We start from the raw sequence: 8,484 nt of genomic DNA on the forward strand, positions 1-8,484 counted from the left end.
CACCTCACATGGTGAACTTAGTTCCAAAAGTTTTGTATCCATATAGTTGCCAGAAAACTTAAATCAAACCTAAATTCGTTTTTTTACTCTTTAAATTTATCAGCTATCCCGTTTGCAGGGTCACAAATTTCGTTATTATACGTTAAGTCAACAACCCACAGCTCAAAGCTCTTGGGCACGATCGATCGCAAAGATTTTACAATTTATTTTTTTATGCGTAGCATACAACATATGATAATTTTATCCCACTGATCCTGTGCATCCGCTGAAATGCGTTTTTTGCGCAACGAACTTATACAATTTTAAGTAAACACAGACGAACAAATAAATATGTATACTCAAGCGCACTTAATAATTAGCGTAGGCTGTAATAATGCCGTGTGTATTTATCATATTTATAAATAATAAAATATATTTATGTGCTCGTGTGTGTGTGCACGACCTACCTATCTACCTACCTACCCCCATCGTGCGAGTGAAACATAATCGTCCGAGTTTGCAGACGTTTTTCCAAACATATATATAACAATAATATTGTATTATATCCACGGCACACGCGCGTTATTATAATAAATGGAGGTTATTTTTCTTACGAGACTGTATACACACACATGATATAATATTAAATTATTATATTATTATACGTTCGCTAATATTTACAACTCGACGCGCGTATTATAATATAGAGACATGCGCTCCCGCCAATATTTATTACTGTCATTATAACGTACGAGTATATTATAATATAGGTACTGCAAGCGAATCGTATGTACGGCGGCGCAGACCGTATAGTTATGTAAATAAGTCAATAAGTATTAGTATGGCTCTTTTTTTTTCTTCTTCATAATTTAACTTGTACGTCAAGACGGTATATTATGCGCGTATCTAGGTATATATTATATACGGCATATTTAAGAATGGAAATCGCGTTTAAAATATTTTACACGTCGATAAAAAATTAAATAATGTATACAATATATTATCAAACGTTTAATAATTGAGACGCGATTATACGTAATATTATCATTACCTATATGTACGCGAGTACGCTTTATTGAACTCGAGTGTAATATTCAAAGTACCCGTCTCACACTCTCTCGGGTATTACAGTATTATTGTAAAGATGCCTACACAAAAATAATATATCGATTTTATCATGATGTAAGTATAGGTTGTGCGTGCCTGTGTTTATTATTCGCAGTAGTCCGTCGTAAAGCATATTCTTCTTCCTACGCGATCGTTATCAAAGTTTCATTTTCAATACGTGCTCACACTTCTAAATATTAAAATATTTTTTGACATCGTATTAAAACCATATAATAGGTATACAATCACGGATTAAAAAAGTAATTATAAACGACGTATAAACGACTCGTAAATTATTTAACGCGTTACAATAATAGATAATAACAGACAGAAAAATCCATTTAAAAATTATTTATATGGTCAATGACAGCTAACCGAAACAATTTATTATATAACTATAATGATATTATGAATCATACCACTGCTCAATAGTATGAATTTCATATTTTGTTTAGTATTTGGATACCTTATCAACTACGAGCAGACCGTAGATGAGTATTAAATGTTAAACAAAATATAGAATATTATTATGTCTTATTCGTTTCAATAACAGCGAATACATACAATAATAATATGAATATAATATTATTAATTGAAATTTTAAAATACAATACATACTGTAGCAATTATATACTTTCTTCTTCGAAATACCTCTTTTCAGTGTGCAGTAAATACAAAGCGCCGTGCTAAATATTCGTGTGTTACGCGGTCTGCAATCATAAATTATACCTTTATACATTAGTACTGATGTATTTTTTCAAATTTCTCAGCAGTTTTCGAGAAAAACGGCACGCCCGTCGTTATATATAAACCAAACTCCGGTCAGAAACGTTTTTCAAACTCAATGATTTATCACGCTGCTTTCAAAACGAAATGCACCCGCCCCAGTGGGCCACCCGAATCTCGTAAATCGCTTTTTATTATTCATTTTCTGATAGGATTGTTGTACGTGTTTGTATATTATAAAGAGTTCCCGTTACAATAATAATAATAATATATGGCTGGTGTGTTGGTTGGGACGATGATGATGGTCCGAACATCTTGTTCTCATATCGTGTAGTAAATGTACAATATATGAAGTATAATATACCATTGGGATCATATTATTTATATTTTAGCGTAGGTAGATCACTACAATGAGGCGTTTTAAAACCTTAGGCTACTAGATACAGGTATACTATAATTATTCGGTGGTGACATTGGTACCTATATCATGTATTATACATTTACTAGGTATATATTGTTAGGTTATTATCAAACAGATTATAGAATAATTCACACAAGATATCTATAAAACATTATACATAATAATATATTATACAATATTTCAAATTATATATGGTCGTATTATACGTTTTAAATGTTTAAACAAATTAAATACAAAACCATATCATATATATTATATTTTTAATGAAAATTCAGAACAAAAATTTCAGTTTTTTTTTAAATTTATACTTGTAAATTAATGTGATTATTTTATTTATAATTTTATATTTCTAACAAATTGGTGTTTTGTCATTTTACGATCTCAAAAATAATAAACACGAACAAAAGAAAAGTTCCTTAAAACAATGATAAGAATAAAAGTTATTAGTAATGATGTTTATTTGTTGTTAATTATAAATAATACCTATTAATTATATTAAAAACTAACTACATAAGTTGGACAGTGGATGAGATTATAAATACCTACCTTTTTAGTTTTGGTAAAATAAAGTTGCTTTTATTTTAAAACACTTTTTAATTTACGAAGATAAGAATTATTACATAAATACATATAGTTGCAAACATAATCACAAAAAAAATATATATCCATAACAAAGAACTAACTATCTATACCCAACAACTACCTCACTGTAATACACAATATAAATACAAATATAATATACAAAATATAATTATTGAACTTGTAACATTAACAATAGAAAAACCTTAGGTAACAGTTACAGTCTATAGACTATAGTATTATTCACCCATGTAATTAATTAAAAAAATTATAATATTATGTGAACTACTTTAAGGTTTTGGTAAAATGCTGTATTATATACTTATTTATAAATTTTATTTTTTATTGTACACAAAAATAAAAAACTTAAAAGTAGGCTGTAAAATAATACTGATGCATATTAATATAATTCATTTTTAAATACAGTGGAATTCAATTTAAACATAAATTTATCGTTTAAAATACAGTTTAACATACATTTACTGAATTACGAATATTTAAATAGAATAGTGCAATGAAATAATATATGTACTTAAATGTAACACCACTAGCTTCCATATAAGATAATAGATACCTACCACAAATCGATTGAGAAACAATTTAAATTTGTTTTACGAGTTTGAATAATATAAACTATTAATTAATTCATTATTATACGTAATAAAAATACTGACATAGCTTATTCTATTCCTAATTTCCATTATTATTAATTGTTCATATAGTACAACTCTACAACTTACAATAAGTAGGTATATTATTTTTAAAAATTTGCAAAAGACAATTAATAATAAGACAAAACTATATATTTCTGAACATTATTCGTATAAAATTTATACATACAGAACCTACCCAGAGTACCAGACAGCCAATTATAATTTTAAATATTTATATTAATAACATAAACATAATCATACCATAATAATAGACAATAGGTAATATAAGATAAATATAATATCTAATTGAATTTCAAAATTAATCAAATTTCAATTAATTATTGATAATATGTGGTAATTATAGATACAACTTTAAAAGTAATTTCAAGATACCACATCTTGTAATTTTCCACATAATCAATTTCAATAAAACTTGTATATTTTGTTTATGTAAATTTTTTATGTAACTTTCAGACCTCTATTAATACTCACATGTAACATTTATATATTATATACATACCTAAACATTGAAATAAATAATAATTTTTTTATCCATGAAAACAGGAACGAATAACTGAACATTTCATATTCTGATGTACAAACAGATACAATTATTACAATATAGTATTATTATTTATTATAACATAATATTAAAAACTTCCATATTAATTGCAGTATCATTTATTTTATTGTGAACCAGAGGCACATTGCAGTCCTCAGAAAATTTAATGAATATTTAATCAACATTTTAGTTTGAAAATTTAGAACAACACTAATAAATAATAATTATTATAAAAATATGTAAAATAAACAATAATATGTATCTATATAAACTACGTTGAAAGCTTTATTCTCAAGATAAGTAGTTTAAAATTTGGTGAAATAAATGATATCATAATAGTCTGTGTAGACGTTCGTCTTATACATCATATAAAATTGTAATATTATATACTCACACTGATCAGTTCAAACAGTAAGTATATAAATGGTATAACCGCTTAATAATTCTTAAGAAAGATCAAAAGTTGTTTATATACGACGCATAATGATTTCATTTATATTTTCGAAACAGCAAGTCTGCATATAAAAATAATTTAAGGCGGGTACCTGTTTTCCCGTCGAAATAATAACATATCTTATAGATATATAACATAATTGTTACCTGTATTGTAAGCAAGTATCCAACTCCGTTCGTCCCCGTCAATAACTGTTTTTTTATAACTTCATATTTTTAATTTGATTTTTCTACACCATTTGCGTACTTTGTGAATGGGCATCCTTCGTGTACATACTATTTTAGTTTTCGATTTTTTTTTAAGTATATAAGATGTCTTATATTCATATTCAATCTTAGACCTGATTATTTCTAAATAAATTTAAAAATAACTTTTATAAATCTCATGATATGATTTATGAATTATTCAGACATTTTTAAATTTTAAATTATAAGGTACCTAATAAATAAGTTATATATAACAATAATTCACGATTCCCGATTAGTGTCGTCTGTACTACTTATTGTACTTCACTCTTATAAACTTGAAATATATACGTTTATTATTTAGGTACACTAAAAAAAAAAAACATAAGAAAAATAATGTTGAAATAAAACGTTAGGTTTGTATACTCATTTAAAATTTTTCAAAAATGTTTTCGAATAATTTTCAAAATACTTATGTAAAAAAAAATCATCCTGCATATATACACCCGAACCTTGCGGGTGTTTGTGACCATACATTATAATAACTTTGAGTAGTTTGTACTGTATAATTATAGTATCGTCGTATACGCATATTATTTTTCGGCCAAGCTCAATAAATGCATATTTTTCGTTTAAATGGTGTCCTACAGTGTAATTATTTGATATTATTATTTTAATTTTTTTTTACGCTGACTTAACATGAAATACAGTCATTATTAAATTTATATTTTATAGTAAAATTGATTAAGAGTTAGATAATATTTGGAATACATATCACATAATATGAGAACAAAGTGTGGTAAAAAGGATTATGTCATCAGTGTTTAATCGTAAAGTAGGTACATACTGCAAATTGTACAAATTATACATCACAATTATATGCAATTTAAAAATAAAATGCAAGTATATTAAAAATTATTACACATTGACATAATTATAGGTTAGTGAATTTGAGTAAAGTGAAATTTCCAAAAACACTTGTGGCACTCCTTTCTTCCACTTCTCAAAAAATAAAAATTAGAAAAACGAAAGGTTATATACAGTTAATCTAAATCAATAATTGATAATTTTGTTATAAAAGTTCGAAATTATATTTTATTGGTATTCATATTATAAATATTTAATTAAAATGCGTAAAATATTGAATGCAAACTATTCATAATAATTCAGATAAATTAAGTTGAGACAAATTGATCTTATTGTTGTAGTCATTAAACTTTATTTTAAAATTCAGGTATATTTTACTTATTACTATATAAAAGAAAGGTGATAAAAAATTCAAGTCTCATGATTAAATCTAATTTTAAATAATTATTATATCTATACGTTCCACTGCTCCGGTTATTTAATTATTTTATTGACAGCGTGGAACTTTGAAAATTGACAAAGTGCATGCGATTCAACATATTTTTTTAAATTAAGAAGTCTTAAGTGAACAGTTCTAAGAATATTGTGTTAAACAAGATAAAATAATACAATTTTCAATCAATATTATTGGCTCTTGCCTCTGTTATTTTAATATTAATTGTACTGATTATTATTGGACTATTTTACCTTTATGAAATCAAAAAAAAAAAAAAAAACAATATAAAATTCGCTTGTATAGTAGAATAATAATAATAATTATTAAAAAATTATTATAAAAAGATAGAAAACTATAATATTACAATATGTTTTATCAGCTTTTATTTTACCAATAATAATGGTAATAATATAATATAATATGATAATATGCGCCTAAATACATAATATATATACTTAAATGAATACAGTTGTCGCCCAGCAGTTTTTGTTTATTTTGCGTAGGTTTCTTTCGTGCGCTTTGAAAATTGAACATTAGCAATTTTGGGGTTCATAAATCTAAAGTCACGACATAATAAATGTATATAATTTGAAACGTATATTATAACGTTTCTGTCAGAACATCGTAATATTACATTATTATTATTATGATTATTATCGTCTACATAAATAATATGTGTATATGATATATCCCCAAACGAATAATAATAACAAGTTAACATTATAATATATTATACTTTATGATGTCCACTGAACGCAACGAGGACGCGAATCGCGATAATTCAAAAATACTTGCAAAACTTACTAATTAACTACTTTTAAGTTTGTATATATTATTTTGATAAAATAAAAAGAGTTCTATAAAATGAAAAAAATGTATATTTTATTATAATTGTTAATATAGCTGTTGTAGTATAAAAAATGTATTTTTCCCCGATCAAGAGAATGAATAGGAAAGGAATTTTTAACCTGAATTGCAAGGCCGCCCGCAGAAATTTTTCTCGGGGGGGGCCAGCGAAAAAACAATACACTTATCATAAATTCTGTTTTTTATTTTTTTTATATTTAAACAAATTATCCTAAAGAGCGGGGGGGGCCGTGGCCCCCCCTGGCCCCCCCTGCGGGCGGCCTTGCTGAATTGATGTGTTTTTTATTTTATAAATCGTATTTTAATTTTAACTAGCAGAAAATGTAATAATTACAATTTCAGTTATTTTGTAGTGCGATTTTTAGAATTTTTGTAGTATTTTTATCACGTCATAGTTTAATATTCTTAGGTATATCATATGCTATACCTATATATACTTCTTGATTAAAGTAATTTATAAAAAAAAAAAAAAAAACTTGGATATAAACACTGAAATAATGAAATAGATTGTTTAGTTACTCAACATATATATGACGTATAAGTATCAAATTTTATAAAAATGGATACATTTCCGATTTATTATGTTAAACACTTAATTAAATTTAACGAACACCAGGAGTACTATTATTATAGCCTAACCTTTCTTATTATAAAGATCAAAATACATGTTTTATAAAAATTTATTTTCTCGTTAAATTTTATGTATTGTTTACATTACAAGTTTCGGAGGTATTACAACTTTTATTTAGACAAGTGCACGAATAGCATTAACTAATACTTAAAAATAATACTAAATAATTATGTATACACTGTGATACTAATAACATTATATTATAGCAATGTACTAATACATACGGTGAATTGCTATTAATTTTTCTAGGTAACCTTCCAAATATTATTAGAAATTTTCAATTTATCATTTTTTAAATTATCGAGGTCAAGATATTTTTTTATAATTGCAAATATTTTTCAATGCAATAAATTCGTTTCCAAAATCGTTTCTATTATCGTGATAAATTATTAATTATAATTTGAACCCGAATAAGTATTCATTTATTCATAGTCACGTGTTGGCATTTACTGTAATTGCTATATAATATATTTATAAGTTATTATAACAATTAATGCATACAACTGTCATTTATGGATATTTCACATAATATAATATTGTCGATGAGATGTTTTTTTCGTTTTTAATGTAATTATATATTGTGCAATGATTTATGCACTACTTTATATTGCTATATTCTTAATTTAAAAAATGAGGAGAACCACGTTATTAAATATTTAGTGCAATCTCTTAGATTTTAGGACATGAATACAATATAACTTTCATATCATATTTTTAAAAAAAAAAACAATCTAAACTCAAACGATTCAGACTCGTTGGTGATGTGCAGTATATAGTTATTATCAGGGCTCGGATTTTAAAAAAGAAAAAAAGAAGTATATCAATTTAAAAAAAAAAACACGACTAAAAGTTTATTTAAATTAAAAAAAGAATTCATTACCATGATGATGTATTTCTTTAGATTTGCAGCAGTAGTGAAACTGACTCAATATTGTCCAACGGAATATTTTTATACATAGAAAACGACACTCTACATCCACTGAATTGATCGATGCATACTTAATAGGTACAAGTTTC

At 25.5% G+C, this 8,484-nt stretch overlaps 1 protein-coding gene across 2 annotated transcripts in view; it reads left to right on the plus strand.

Annotated features, from left to right (window-relative positions):
• LOC126548977 (homeotic protein ultrabithorax-like) overlaps positions 1-8,484 on the plus strand; it is a 235,208-nt gene that overhangs the window by 148,744 nt on the left and 77,980 nt on the right. The gene's annotated exons all lie outside the window — the stretch shown is intronic.

Source organism: Aphis gossypii, chromosome 1 (assembly GCF_020184175.1).
Source record: "Aphis gossypii isolate Hap1 chromosome 1, ASM2018417v2, whole genome shotgun sequence".
Classification (NCBI taxonomy): Eukaryota; Metazoa; Arthropoda; class Insecta; order Hemiptera; family Aphididae; genus Aphis; species Aphis gossypii.